Source organism: Marmota marmota, unplaced genomic scaffold (assembly GCF_001458135.2).
Source record: "Marmota marmota marmota unplaced genomic scaffold, marMar, whole genome shotgun sequence".
In the NCBI taxonomy this organism is placed as follows: Eukaryota; Metazoa; Chordata; class Mammalia; order Rodentia; family Sciuridae; genus Marmota; species Marmota marmota.
This window is the reverse complement of record NW_026000058.1, coordinates 242,930-259,527: the sequence shown is the minus strand read 5'-3', so window position 1 is coordinate 259,527 and position 16,598 is coordinate 242,930. Positions and strand designations below refer to the sequence as shown.

The 16,598-nt window shown below is 37.6% G+C and overlaps 1 pseudogene; it reads right to left on the bottom strand.

The window, feature by feature from the left end:
- Positions 1-13,534: 13,534 nt before the first annotated feature.
- Positions 13,535-14,604, bottom strand: LOC107160382 (annotated as a pseudogene).
- Between the last annotated feature and the right edge of the window lie 1,994 nt (positions 14,605-16,598).

Genomic DNA, 16,598 nt, shown 5'->3' with positions numbered 1-16,598 from the left:
AGCTTTAGAGTCTATCCAGGTCAACAAAGTAGCTCATTCTATTTTGAACCAGTTCACCATGAGTCAGAAATCTTCCCCACTAGGGACTCATGCTTCATAACTTTTGGGTGTTTGGATTTTCAGTTTCCCTCATCACCCCTGCTTACTTGCATAGTTACTGGAAAAGAAGCTCTCTCTTGACCAAAATTTGAGGACAACAATTTGGAATTACACAACAAATAACTAATAAAATATGGCTTCTCTGTAACCCACATAAGAACAAAGAACAATGGGAACGCAGGACAGAAAGCAATTTATTTGGTCCTAGGAACTTGGGGGAAAAAAAGGGTTGGCAAAACTTCATATAAGAGGACACATTGGAGCTGTAAAGTGTCCTCCTCTTTTATTCCTAGATAAATCATATTTATTTTTTTTTGGAAATTAAAAATAACGTAGTTTTTCTATTATAAGAGAAACACCTATTCGTAGAAGTTAGGAAACCACCCTAACAGTTTGGATTCCAGCCCTTCACTGTTGAGTGGGGGACCATGAATCTAATGTTACCAGCAACTTGGAGTGCAGAGTGTTTAGAAGACAATGATGAAGACAAGCCTGTATTATAATAAGGCCTTGAAAAATAAAAACAAACAAAATATTCAAAGCAATACTAAAGGGGAATGGGAGATTTGGAAGAGAAGGAAATTATCCAGGAAGGTGATTCCTTTATAACTCTTGCCTGCCTCAGTCTAGACTTGCCAGCGGATCTTTGAAAGGTTACAGATTTAGGTGTTTTTATTAAAGACTGTCTGAGATGGAGCTTTATTCCTCCCCTACCCCAGGAGGCAGCGAAGAGTCACTGATTCACTCTCCATATCCCTTAAGCTTGCATGACTTAATTTCTTTTTTCCCATTAAATTAGAATAAAAAAAATCTCTTATTAGTTTCCTCAGAGGGTTTTTTTTTTTTTTTTTGAAAGATAAAGGAAACCATCAAGCCTTAAGAGTGTCATAAACCTTGGGGACACACATGGCACGCAGATACTTGAGATGCTGTCTAATGATATAATTTTTAAAAAAGTCTTTCATTATTTTGCCATGTCCTGAAATCCCACAAAAGCATAACAGAAATGGGTTTGGGAATTTTACCAAATTAAAATTTGTAAGGAAAGAGGAAAGGATGATAATTTCCTAGATTTCCATTATTGTTCATTCCAAATTCCAGGAAAAGTGAAACATTAGTCAAGATGCACAATTAAATGGGTCTATATAGCAGAAGCCAAGGGAAGGTGCTTCAAATTAACAAAGCTGATGAGGGCAGAAAAAAAATCAGCAATCAGAATCTCAGGTTTCCCATCGGCAGCACTTTCTGCCCTACGCCCAAATGTTTCCAGTGCTGTACTGTTATATGTAACATCACCAACACTGCTGAGAGCACTTTAAAGGTATTAACTACCTGACCTACTCTCTTAATTAGCTATGCTACACGTCTCTGGAGAATTGGAAGGGGTGGGTTTCAGGGAACCCCTTTGATGATAAGAAACCAAGTGACAAAAGAGACGTGATTCATCGTAAGACAGCTAAAAGGCAGATTGGAAATGACAGCTAGACTCAAGTTTGGCTCCATCCAAACAAAGAAAAAGGCCACTTCATTCATAGACACCAAAATATTCACCTTCACCTACAGAGAGATGTTTGTTTCCTTCGTTCAGCCTCAGAGATAATACTAATGATTACCAGTGATGGTAGGGAAAGCCAAGCTTAATCACCATAACTGACAATTAAGATGGGTAACAACACAGAGACAGGTGATTTCACACAAGGCTAATGAAAATGGGCTATTAAAATCCACACACGTTTGGCAGCAATTATGAGCTCCTGGAGCCATTTGCTTTGAAATGTGCACATTTCACAGGCGGCTACCTGCCAACAAGACAACTCTGAGCAGGACCAAGAAAGACAGAGGAAAAGACAGTTGCTGGAGATTCCCTGTAGGTTTCGCTTCCTTTCGGTGGCTTACTGGGTACTTACCTACCTGCCTGGTAGTTTACAGCCACAGAAAGATGCAAGGTTCACAGCTCTAGAGAACGGGCCCCACTGTGCTGCAGAACCACAGCGGGACTGGCTAGACCAAGGGCGTGGGTATTCACAAATACAGGGGCAAAGCTCAGGTGTACCATGGAGGGGTGCTGGGCAATGCAGGAGGGCTGGCTTTCCTGGGTAGGGTAGGCTGAAGGTATTGTTTTAAGTTTTCACAAAATGTTAAGTGGAAACGATGATTAATCCCTGAACAGTTAAATGAGTCCAGGTCCTTACCGGGCATTAGATTCAGAAAGTGAGGTTACTTTCCTTCAGCTTCAGGTAGCTGCTGGTTCCCACTAGGACTCCCTTACACCACTGCCAGCATTCTTCTAAAAGCCTCTGTCCTTCTGAGATAGGGACACATCAGGCCACAAGCTATAAGGCATACGAAACTAAGGCTGTGCTCCACTTCAAAGACCCCACCTTCAAAGGGAGCAGTGCACAAACAAAACTATCTAACAGTTACCAGAATTCTGGAGCACACAGTGGACTACGTACCAGCACAATTCTCACTCTAAATCACACAGGTTACACAATATAAGCACACACGTGTGCACTGCATGTGCAGGCACACACACACACACACACACACTCTCAAATAAACTTAGTCTATTGTTTTTGTTTAGCTTGAAAAGGGAAAAGATCTGATCCCGAGAGAGTAACATTCATTACAAGGTAGTAATAAAACAAGCTTACTAGTTGATGCAAATGACACAAAGTCTAACTTGAGACAAATCTTAGGTCCTGTCTTTTATTTATTTATTTTGGTAACAGGAATTGAACCCAGGGGCACTTAACCACTAAGCCACATTCCCAAATCCTTTTTATTTTTTGAGGCAGGGTCTCACTAAGTTGCTTAGGACCTTGCTAAATTGCTAAGGCTGGCTTATAAACTTGTGATCCTCCTGTCTCAGCCTCCTGAGAAGCTGGGATTACCGGCCAGTACACTAAACCAAACTAGGCTAGGTCTTCCATTTTAAAATACCCCAAAGATCTTCTATATTCTCTAACCTCAGATCACACAGCATACATCGCTTTCCTCTGCGTGGCTGCACTTTATCCCCCTCCCTGATGGTAGGCTGGTTTGCGTTTGTGCATCCTTAGCCACACGTCCTGAACCTCTTTTCATGGTGAAACGTCAAGGACCTGAGGTGAGGTCCCTCTAACCTCAGGTCCCTTTCCCATACACTTTTAAGCTTATACTATCTGGGTATGTTGGTTAATGGGACGTTAGTTGGCTTTTTTGTTTCTTTTTCTTTTTTTTCTTGGTTCTTTTTAGTTACACATGACAATAAAATAGACTATGTCATAATTATGAAATCAGGGAATATCATCTGTTCTGATTCATTCCCCGTACTTCCCCTTTTCCTCCCTCCATCCCACCGTGTTCCCTTCCCTCTACTCTACTGATCTTCCTGCTATTTACTTATAGGTTTTTTTTAATTAAAAAATTTGTGGATGTACATGATGTTGGGATTCATTGTGGTATATTCATATATGTACATAGGAATGTTAAGTTAGATTCATCTTTTTTCTTTTTTTTAAATGACAGGAAACCAGATAACGAAGAGCAGGGAAAACTTGCCTCAAAGTAGTTGTTTGGGGATGACATTTCTATTCAAATACACCAGCCAAGGCTTTTTTTTTTCATCCACTCCAAAATCTCTTTTAATTGGTGCATTTGGATCATTCACATTTAAAGTGATATTGATATTGCTGAATTAATATCTTTTATGTTTTTTATTCATTGTACTTGTGCTGTTAAAAAATCTTCCCTCTTTGACCTTTCATTTTCTGGTTTTATATGATTCCCTGTTGGCATATAAGTTACACTCCCTTTTAATTTTTTTTAGTAGTTGCCATATAATTTGCAATATACGTTTAAATGAATATGTCTACCTCTTCGTGTATGGTGCTGGTACCATATAACGGACCATCTCAATTCTTCCCTCCCGTCTTTTATGGCACTACTGTCACTTATTTATTTGCCTACATGAGATAATCACCCAATGCATTGTTGTTCTTATTACTTTAAACAATTAACTTTTCAATCAATTAAGAAAAATACAGGGACACAGCCACATCAATATTTATAGCAGCACAATTCACAATAGCTAAAGTGTGGAACCAACGTAGATGTCCTTCAGTGGATGAATGGATTAAAAAAAATGTGGCATATATACACAATGGAATATTACTCAGCAATAAAAGAGGTTAAAATCATGGCATTTGCAGGTAAATGGATGGCATTGGAGAAGATAATGCTAAGTGAAGTTAGCCAATCCCCAAAAACAAATGCCGAATATTTTCTCTGATATAAGGGGGGTGACTCATAGTGAGGTAGGGAGGGAGAGTATGGGAGGATTAGATTAATTCTAGATAGAGAGAGGGTGGGAGGGAAAAGGAGAGGGCAGGGGATTAGCAAGGGTGGTGGAATGTGATAGACATCATTATCCAAAGTACATGTTTAAAGACACTTACTTTATATACAAACAGAGATATGAAAAATTGTGGTATATATGTGTATTAAGAATTGTAATGCAAGGGCTGGAATTGTGGCTCAGCGGTAGAGCACTCGCCTGGCACGTGCAAGGCTCTGGGTTCGATCCTCAGCACCACATATAAATAAAATAAATTATAAATAAATAAATTATAAATAAAATAAAGGTATTCTGTCCAACTACACCTAAGAAAAAAATTTTTAAAAAAGAATTGTAATGCAAAAAAACAAAACAAAAAAAAACAAAGTGCATGTATAATGGCATAAATTGACGTGAACATACTTTATATACAGAGATATGAAAAATTGTTCTCTATTTGTGTAATAACAATTGTAATGAATTCCACTGTTGTTGTATATTTAAAAAAAATAAAATCAATTAATAAAAAGGAAAAGAAAATATTTCACCTTCATTTATTTCTTCCTTGATGCTTTCCTTTATGTAAATTCAAATTTCTGATCTATATAATTTTCCTGCTCCGTGAAGAATTTCCTTAATATTTCTTGCAGGGAAGGTCTGCTGCTGTTGATTTCTCTGATTTTAATTGCAAGAAACAAAGACTAGTTCTCCTTTACCTTGGAAGGATAATTTCATTGAATATAGAATTCTAAGTTTGCAGACTCATTTCTTTGAACAGCTTAAATATTTCAAAATATCCTCTTCTTGCTTGCATACTTTCTGATAGGAAGTCATATGTAATACTTTTCTTTCTCTACAGAAATGTTGTTTTTCCTTGTGGGTTTTTAAAAGGGGTTTCTATTTGTCATTGGTTTTCTGAAGTTTGAATATGATATATCTAGGTATAACTTTACCAAGCAGATATTAATCCTATTTGGTGTTCTCTGAGCTTATTACATCTGAGGTTTAGTGTCTATCATTATCTTGGAAAATTCTTGATACTTTTATTTCAAATTTATCTTCTGTTTCACTCTCTTTCTTCCTGTGGTGTCCAATAATGCATGTTATACCTTTTGAAATTGTTTCATAATTCTTGGATGTTCTATTGCAATTTTTTTCATTAAAAACCTTTTCTTTGTTTGAGAAATTTCTGCTGATGTACCATCAAGTTCATCAATTCTTTCTTCAGCCATGTTGAAGAGCTTATCAGAGGTAGTCTTCATTTATGTTAGTTTTTTATTTCTTTTGATACTTTCTTGGCTTCCATTATCATTCTTACATGTTGTCCATTTTTTCTTAAGAGTCCTTAGTATATCAATTACAATTATTTTGAATTCCCAGTATAATAAAAGCAAATATTTTCATAAGTCCAGTGTTTTTTTTTTATTATTTTGTTTTTGTTGTTGTTGATGGATCTTTATTTTATTTTTAAGTGGTGCTGAAGACTGAGCCCAGGGCCTCACACATGCTAGGCGAGTGGTCCACCACTGAGCCTCAACCCCAGGCCATGAGTCTGGTTTTTGCATTTTCAGATCGTTTTGTTCTGGCCTTTAAATGACTTATAAAGTTGTTGTTGTGAGCCAGTGTAAAATACTGGGTAACAGATACTGAGGTAATTGACATACTATTTTCTGTTTAACCCTTTACCATTTCTTTCTAACTGGTTTGCACAAAAGAAAAAAGAAACTAGAGGGACCAGTGTGGTGATCAGTGTGGACAATGACAGATGAGAAATTCCTAAAAAATGAGGTTCCTAGAGTCCTGATCTGGAACAAACTATTTCCTGATTCCCGTTATATCGATACCATTCAAAATATTTGTGTTGTGGGCTGGGGATGTGGCTTAAGCGGTAGCGCGCTTGCCTGGCATGCGTGCGGCCCGGGTTCGATCCTCAGCACCACATACAAACAAAGATGTTGTGTCCGCCAATAACTAAAAGAAATAAATATTTAATAAAAAAAAATATTTGTGTTGTGGACCACTTAAATAGGCAAGATATGTGAAATCCCTCCATCCCATTGTTTTAACAAAGAACTTGTTAATAATGGATTCCAAAGGAACAAAACAAGCTACAGTTAACATTTTTCTAGTATCTTCTATTATTTACTGTAAAAGTATAAAATATGCTTGTAAATCAAGACCCTAGATATATAAATTATCCCCAAGAAATTCTTACACTGAGTGCATACCATAACTTTTCTAATATCAGAAATTTATAGATAGGACACTGATTTGTCTTCCAGCTCACTGACTCTTTGCTCAGCTGTGTCCAGTTTACTGATGAGCCCATAAAAGACATTCTTCATTTCGTTGATAGTCTCTTTGATTTTTGGTATTTCCTTTTGATTCTTTTCTTGGAATTTCCATCTACATACCCCACTGTTGTTCCATGTTTTCTACTTTTTCCATTAGAATCTTTAACCTTTTGTTGTAATTATTTTAAATTAACTTTGATAATCCCAAAATTTGTCATAGCTGAGTCTGGTTAAAAGTATGCTTTGTCTCTTTAGACTATTAAAAAAAATTTGTGTGTGTGTCTTGTAATTTTCTTGAAAGCCAGTTGTGGTATTTTGGGTGATAGAAAATAGGGTAAAAGGCCTTTGGTTTTACATTTTTTTAAAAAATATGGCTAGGATTTGGGCCTTTTGGTGTTTGCAGTAAGTGCCAGAGGCTTCAAATTCCTCCACATCCTTGTCTTTCTCTCCTCCTTAAATACTGGCCGTGCCTTGAGGCTCTTCCAGCTTAATGTGCTGTTATTATACTTAAACCCTATGGTTGTGGTGATAGAATATGAGGGAGGAAAAACAGCTATAATCTTGTGGTTAAATCTCAATCTCTCTAGGCTGTGAACTCCTCAGGTCTTTTTATAGCCTCCTTTTAGGTAGGCCAGAAGGCTAGAGGTGACTAAGGTTGGGTAAATATTTCTCTAGGTGGGATAAGGTTCTGGTAATGTCTCTGCCCTTGGAGAGTAGGACTTCATTATGGAAAATGCTTGGGGCATATTCCGAAACAGTTACTTTTCCTCTCCACCTGCCAGAGCAGGAGGACATTTTTTTCTCAGCTTTTTATCATGAAGACCCAATAGGGTTTCTGAAGCTAAGACCCATGAAAATATGGAGGCCCCTGTAAGACTCTGACCTCTGCAGTTTCTCACTCCATTAGACTGTACTCAGTCTCCAGTAAGTCACCAATATCTCTATTTAATGGTTTCTATCAGCTTATGGCTGTAGAAGCTTCTGCTCTGTGCAAAGGAATCTTGTCTGTGATTCTCTATATTAGCTTCTCACCCAATTTTATTGTGGCACTTTACCCTACAACCTCAATTCTCTGATGATCCCAAGAGGCATAATTGATTTTCAGACTTTTCAAGAGTCTTATCTTCTTATAAGAATGACAGTAACAATTTCCAAGCTCTTTATGTGTCAGAGATAGAACAGAAAGTCCAATGTATTTAATCTTAATTAATTTCAATATAAATACAAAAACTGATATTTGGCTCAGCTATTAGACAATTACAAGTACATTGAGAATAATTTGAGTATGGGAATCTATTTTTCCAACCATATATTATATTAAATCCATATAGATTGTGTATTTCTAATGAAAATTAAATTGAGATGTACACCAGAATTCAAAGTCTTAGTATGAAATATAAAAATGTTCCATTGATTTATTTTTGCATTGATCATATATCTAAATGATAATATTTTGAATGTAGCATGTTAAATAAAAAAGTAAAATTAATTATATCTGTTTCTTTTTAGATTTTTTAATGTGTAGCTATTAGAAAAATCTCAGATTACATAGGTGCTCACATTTTTCCATTTGCTAGCACTGCTCTACAGCTTAAGATATGCACCTTTGACTCATTACAGTCCGACTTTAAGGAATGGCACAACACTCCACATACACTTTGAAAGTCTTATAGTAGCATTTCTATTTTCTCTTCCTGTCCTTTGTGCCGTTCTTATTGTAATTTTCAGTTCTACATGTTGTAAAGCACACACTAAATTTTGAACCTAATAGTCAATTTTCCATTAAAGACCTTAAAAATTAGGGGACAGTCTTTTTTACATACCCACTGTATGTTATTCACATACTTCTTGTAGCTCTCTTCATTTCTTTGTGTAGATACATATTTACAAGTGACAACATTCTCCTTTTGCCTGAAGAACTTTTTGTCAACAGTTTACACAGTGCAGACCTGATTCTGCATAATTATATCAACTATTGTTTACCCAGATAAAAAGTATTTTTTAATTTATTCTTCCTTTTTAAAGGATAATTTCACTGGATTGAAAATTCAAGGCAGACAGGCTTTATTTCCTCTTTCCTTCCCACATTTGAAAGTTGCTATAGTGTCTTTAGACTTACATAATTTCTGAGGTCTATAAAAATTCTTATCTTTCCCCCTCTATATCTGTATAATGTCTTTTTCTGTATGGATGATATCTTTTTCAAGTTGGTCACTTTTCTGGTTTTGAATAACTTAATTCTGGAGTGGTTTCATTTGTGTGTGTATGTGGGTCTTCTGCTCAAGGTTCATTGAGATTCTTTATTCTGTTTGGAGTATTCAAATATTAAAAAAATGTTGAGCCATTATTTTTCAAATATTTTTCTGCCCTAATCTCTCTCATCTGCTTGTGAAACATCCATTAGTTTAATATTCCTACAAGTCACTAAGACTTTTTTTTTCTCTTTCTCTTAATGCAGGTTAGGTAAATTCTGCTATTTTAAGACTGTTTTTTCTAGTCTCTGAACTTCTATTAATCACACCCAATAAAATATTTAAGTATTTTACTTGATATCTCTACCGTTTTTTGTACACATTTATAACTTCCACTGTTCACTGATTATATTCATGTTTACATTTTTGAACGTGTGAGCATAACTACATCACCTGTTTTAATACCTGTCTGCCAGTTCTGTCTTGTCTTTCATTTCTGAGTCTGTTTCCATTGTGAGATATTTTTTCCTGGTTATGAGTCATATTTCTCTTCCCTATCTGTAATGTTTTATCAGAAGCTGGATGTTGTTAATTATACATTGCTGATTGCTGGGTTTTTAGTATTTTAAAAAAGTCTTGTTGGACAATGTTCTCACCAGTAGTTATCTGTTCAGTTTACTTCTCTTGAGGTTTGTTTTTTAAGAGTGTTTAAGGGGCTTGACTCCAGGGCTACCGTGGCCTCACTTCCAAGGCATGGCATCTCTGGGGTCTTTCCTATCCATCTCTTAGTATTCCAGGTGCTTTCCCCATGTTTCCACCCTGGCTGATGGGAACTGTGATTTCCAGCCTACTGGGATCTCTAGGAATTGTCTTCTTCCTGGAAACTCTTTTCCTGGAAGCTGATCTTGCCTAGGCTCATGGACACGTATCCTGCAATTCAGATTCCACTGTTATTAATTTACGGAGATCTCTATAATATATCTGTAAGTCTTATTCTGTGTTATCTCCTTCCTCTTGGAATTCCATACCCAAACTCAAGTTTCCTTGAACTTTGTTTTTCTTTCCTTAACTTGGCAATTTCCTGTTTTTTTCCTCTATTTTTTTGGTGTGTGTATGTGTGTGGGGATCCTCCCTGTGCAATGGTCCAGAAATTGTCTACAGGAAGAAGGCCTGAATGTGGTAAAGGTTTTCTTTGTTTATTTCTTTTCTTTCAGGGACCATGGCTTGGAGCTTCCTATTATTCAATGCCTCAAAACTTTTCTAAATGCAGTCTATTTTTCTAATTGTCAAAATTAATAGCAAAATCCTGGACTCAGTTGGTTATTCCTATGACCAGAAACACAAGAAACCTCATAAGTTTGGAGCAATTTCTCATAAAATCAACTTTCACTTACACTATCAATCAGTCATAACTAGTGACGTGGTCACTTTTTTTTTGGGGGGGGGTACTGGAGATTAAACCCAGGGGTGCTTAACCATTAAGCCACATCCCCAGCCCTTTTTATTTTTTGAGACAGGGTCTTGCTAAGCTGCTTAGGGCCTCGCTAAATTGCTGAGACTGACCTCAAACTTGCAATCCTCCTGCCTCAGCCTCCTGAGTACCTGGGAATATAGGTGCACCACCATGCCAGAGGTGACATGGTCACTTCTAATTGTAAACACTACAGTTTACATTGTGTTACTGTTTAACTGGATACATTTTACATAAATACAACAATAAAAACCACCATTTTGTTACATGGTGAAAGGGAAGAATGAATACCACATTGGCAAACAGTAGTTCTGCTACAATTTTATCTTGTTTTTTTAATCAATGATGATACAACTTTAAATATTTTACAATATGGTTGTATCATTTGTTTGACTATTTGTCCTTTGCTAATGGATGTTTAACTTGTCTACAAGTTTATTTTATTTTATGAGGTGCTGAGGATCGAACCCAGCGCCCTGTGCATGCCAGGCGAGCGCGCTACCTACCACTTGAGCCACATCCCCAGCCCCAGTTTTTTTTGTTTTTTTTTTTTTTTTTGTGCAACTTCAAACCTTACAGGTATGCATGTAACCATTACATACTGAAGTAATATTAAAAACAATAGCCACCAGCATGACACGGAACCTAACCAACCATTTTGTAGCTTACCTAGAATACATGCCAGCTATAAACAAATAGTATGGTCAGTCATATTCAGTTTAAGCATGTCCTTTTATATGTTTGTGTCTTTATGTCTAAGGGACATTGTCAGGATTGGAAAATGGTATAAAGGTAGATGTACTTTAAATTTTAATTAATATTGTCAGATGGCTTTCCAAAAAGGTTAGAATAATTAATACTTAATTATTTCTATGATTTTTGCAAAATAGTGATTTTTCTATTATTCTGTCTACATTTGCTGGAAGAATTTACCTTTCTTTATACCTAACTTTCACTGGTATGAATTTTAAGATATTTTATTTAGTGAATCATAATCTACTACTACCATCATATATATTGATGCTCAAATTCAGATTTTGGCCAGTAGGAGCCCTTTTGAATTGGTGCCTGTGTCCTTTTAGTGGGAAATGTTTAGAAAACAAGACCTGAGCTCTGTTTACTTATTTAATAATTTAATTGAGCATTAATCTTAGTGGGTATTAAACCCAGTTGTTGGAAGTCTGAAAAGGAACAGTAAAAGAAACTTATTTCTCAGTTATCTCACCACAAGTTATCTTGCCAAAGGTCAGCATTTCTCAGTATAGAGAGAACTGAAAAACGGTTGCAATTCTCTATTTTAACGTTTCAATTTCATATATATAATTTGAAATTATATATGTGTATATATCATATATAAAAATTATGAGTTCATACTGATACTTTTAATCCCAATCTGATGCTGCAGGGTTCTTTCTTGACTTCCCCAATCCATATTTGTATCTTCTCCTAGTGGGAACCCCTCTTCCTATCAATATCAAATATTTCTCATTTGCTCAGCCCTACAATACTCACAAAATGGTTTTCCCTTTGTACAGTTTTGTTTAAAAGGATTCTGCTTTGATTATAAAAAATTTGTCTCCACTAGTCTTCAAAAATTTAATCTTCATTGTATTTCTTAGATGTTGTCTCCTATATACATATATATTTTTCCTTTTATAATTTTTTTCTATTTTTTATTTCCTTCTGGGATGATCTATATTTTTAAAAATCTCTAACACATTCTGCCCTATAGATTTCACTACTTATCTCATCTTTTTTTCATAATGACATTTTCATCTGGTTATTTAAAAAATCATATTGCTAATTATCCAAAGGTTTTTACTGTACTTCAATTGTAAAGTTGTTTCTTTTCTGTTAATTTTTTCTATTAAGATATTTTAATTCTCAGATGTCCTGTTATATGCAATATTCCCCAAGATGTTTGACTACTCTAACTGGTAATATGTATTGGGAAAGGGTAGATGTCCAGATCCTCAGCACCAGTGAACTTTATTTCATAGAGGTGGGAGGTGAATCCTACAGCAGGTAACCTCAGACATCTCACATCTGGTCATCCACCCCTTAAAAAAAATTTCCCCACCTAGCCATTCCTGAACTTTACTTTTGAATTCTCAAATAGAGAAACAACGTTGGTCAGTCCTGGGGATTTAAGGGGAAGGGAAGAGGAGCAGCTACCTGAGCTTTCTTTCCTAGTCTATTGGCCCCAAAATGTGTTGTCCTGCCCAGACTTTATCCCTGTGAACATACAGGCTCTTGTGTCCAGTTTCTGTAGGGAGATGGCAAGCAGTCATGAACCCAAGGGAAAGGAGGAGAGGCCTGGTTAGAACACATCTCCTGGAAGCCTCCACAGCCACACCAGCCTCCGTCATATTCCACATGCCACACTCCCCCTCCCTCTCCCTGTCTTGTTCCTGACACAGGACTTGTATTCAGCTTTCCCAGGTTCACTGCGATGCAGGCGATGCAGGCGGAGGGTTTGTTGTGGATAGCCTTTATTATGCTGAGTTATAATCCTTCTATACCTAATTTGATCAGGGCTCTTATCATGAAGGGACATTGAATCTTATTTTTTGCATCGACTGAGATAACATGGCTTTTATTCTTCCTTTTGTTGACGTGATATATTGCTTATTGACTTGCACATGTACACCATCCTTGCACCCTTGGGATAAAACCTACTTGATCAGGGGAAATAATCTTTTTGATGTGCTGTTAAATCCTGTTTGCTAGTACTCTGTTGAGGTTGTCTGCACCTTGTTCATCAGGGATATTGGTCTATACAGCTTTCTTTCTTCTTGTTGTGTCCTTGTTTTTTGTTGAAAACAGGATAATGCTGGCCTCTTAGAGTTTGGAAATGTTTCCTCCCTTTCAATCATATGGAAAAATCTGAGAATTGGTTATAGTTCTTTTTTAAAAGTTTGTCAAAATTCAGTCATAAAGCCATCCAGTCCTGAGGTTTCTTTGTTGGGAGACTTTTCAGTACTGATTCAATCTCATTATTTGTTATTGGCCTATTCAGGTTTTTTATGTCCTCATTTTTTTTTTTTAATTTTGGGAGGTGCGGTAGACTTTATTGGTGGTGAAAGTAGGGCTCCTTAAACCTCCCCCCTTCTCCAGGGTGTCTGGGATGGAAATCTGGACAAGGGGAGATTCTTGCTGAGGGACTGAGTTAGGAGCAGGGGACTCCCCACAGCTGAGGGCCTCTTTCTTCTCTGTGTTCTTGCTGGGGCAGGTGGTCCAGGGGCTCTTACTCCTTGGAGGCCATGTGGACCATAAGGTCCACCACCCTGTTGCTGTAGACAAATTCATGGTCATACCAGGAAATGAGCTTGACACAGTGATCACTGAGGGCAATGCCAGCCTCAGCATTGAAAGTGGCAGAGTGGATATCACTGTTAAAGTCATAGGAGACAACCCGGTCCTTGAGGGGCCCTCTAATGCCCGCTTTATCCCCTTCCTGATGTCATCAAATCTTGCAGCTTTCTCCAGGCAACAGGTCAGATCCACAACTGACACCTTGGGGTAGGCACACGAAAAGCCATGCCAGTGAGCTTCCCGTTCAGTTCAGGGATGACCTTGCCCACAGCCTTAGCAGCACCAGTGGATGCAGAGAGGATATTCTGGGCAGCTCCACCACCATCATGCCAGAGTTTCCCAGAGGGGCCATCTACAGTCTTCTGATTAGTAGTGATGACATGTACTGTGGTCTTGAGTCCTTCCACAATGCTGGAGTTGTCATGGATGACCTTGGCCGGGAGATTACGCAGTTGGTGGGTGCTATAGGAGGCATTGCTGATGATCTTGGGGGAGTTGTCATACATCTCATGATTCACGGTCATCACAAACATGGGGGCATCAGCAGAAGAGGCAGAGATGACCCTTTTAGCACCACCCTTCGAATGAGTCCCGGCTTTACCCATGCTAGTGAAGACACCAGTGGACTCCCCAACAGGTTCAGCACCAGCATTCACCCCATTTGATGTCAGCAGGATCTTGCTCCTGGAGATGGACTTTCCATTGATAACAAGCTTCCTGTATTCAGCCTTGACTGTGCCATTGAATTTACCTCGGGTGGAAACACACTGGAACACACAGACCATGTAGTTGAGGTCAATGAAGGGGTCACAGATAGCAACAATATCCACTTCGGCCAGACTTGAAAGCAGCCCTGGTGACCAGGCACCCAATGTGGCCAAATACGTTCACTCTGACCTTCACCATCGTGTCTTAGGGACGGCGTGGCTGGCACCGCAAGAGACAAGAGGATGTGCACAAGAGGAGAAGATGTGGCTGTCTGTGAACCAGAAGAAGCAGAGTCCTCAGATTTATTTTGATAGGTTATGTGTGTCTAGAAATTTGTCCATTTCTTCTAGATTAGATTTATAAATGTTAGCATATCGTATTTATTTTTATCAGAATCTCATAATGATCCTTTGTATTTCTGTGCTAATGTCTTCTTTTGCTTAATGTCTAATTTTATTTGGGTCTTATTTTTTTCTTGGGTAGTTTAGCTAAAGGTTTGTTGCTTTTGTTCACCTTCTTAAAATATGAACTCTTCATTTTATTGATCTTTTGTATTGCCCTTTTAGTCTCTTTTGCATTTATTTCTGCTCTGATCTTTCATTCCTTCCAATTTGGAGGTTGGTTTGTTCTTGCTTTTCTAGATCATTGAGATGCATTTTAAGGTTAGTTGAAATTTTTTAAAAAATTTTTTAACGTAGGCATTATTGCTATCAAGTTCCCTCTGAATATTGGTTTTGTTGTATACTGTAAGTTTTGGCATGCTGTTTTCATTTTGTTTCCAGAAATTTTAATGTTTCTCTTCTTTTATCCTTGACAAACCACTATTGATTCAAATGTATGTTGTTCAGTGTCCATGTCTAAATTAATTTTGTTGCTGACTCTAGTTTTTTCCCCATGGTAATCATAAAGGATACAGAATATAATTTCATTTAAAAATTTTATTTAGAATTATTTTGGGGCCTGATATATTGTGTATTCTAGAGAAAATTCCATGAATTGATGAAAAGAATGTGTACTTTGCAGCTGTTGAATGGAATGTTCTGACATATAGTTGAACTCTGATGTTTGTTCATTTTTTGGGGGAGGGGCTGGATGAATTGTCCACTGACGAAAGTGGGGTATTGATATTCCCCTCTGTTAAGGTATTACTCTCTCTCCCTTTAGGTCTAATAGTGGCTATTTTATAAAACTGGTTGCTCTGATGTTAGGTACACATGAATTTAACATATTTCTTATTGAATCCTTGATTATTATTAGTGACTTTGTCTTTACAGTTTTTATCTTAAAGTCTATTTCATCACATGTAAATGTAGCTACTGCTTCTACTTCCCTTTGCTTGGAATATCATTTTCCCTTCTTTCATTTTATGTTTTTACTTGTGAATTCTTTTTAGGAAGCATATTATTGGATCTTGCTTTTTGATTTATTCAGTCCAGCTATCTTTTAATTGTTTCCATTCAAGGTCATTGATAGGTAAAGGCTTATTCCTGTTAGTTGTTTCGAATACTATTTGCTCTTTACTTTCTCTCGTTTATCTTTGTGATTTGATGGCTTACTTTACTGATAAGAATGCTTTTCTTTTGTGTATTTACTCTCCTAGTAGGATTTACTTTCATGACATTTTCTTTGACTTCTGGGCACAGGACTCCCTTAAGTATCTTTTGTAAGGCTGGTCTTAGAGAATTATCTCAGTTCTGAGAAAGTCTTATTTCTTTGATTCTGAAGGATAGCATTGCTGGATTGTTGAGAGCCACAGCCAAAGGGGCCCCAGCAAACTTCCAGCTGCCAGCTGATGATTGGCTCACAGCGGCCCCAGCAACTTCTAGCTGATTGGCTCCTCTGCGGTGATGCTCATTGGGCTGTTTACCCGCCCTTTCAGACTGCCAGATGATGATTGGCTCACAGTGGCCCCAGCAACATCTAGCTGATTGGCTCCTCTGCGGTGATGCTCATTGGGCTGTTTCCCTGCCCTTTCAGACCACGGAGCTGCTCATTGGGGGACTTTTTTGGCTCCGCCCACGTGACCCAGCCAATCGGCCTCAAGAGCAGGAGGATTGTGGGAGGTGGAGAGAAGCTTGTGTGGGAGAGAGAGGCTTGTGGAAAGCCGGTGGTGGCAGTTGAGGCTCTGAGGGTTTTTCCTGAGAGGCTGTTTTGTTTGGCGTGTGTGGTTCTAAAAATAAAGTTAGTTTCTTTTGACAAGT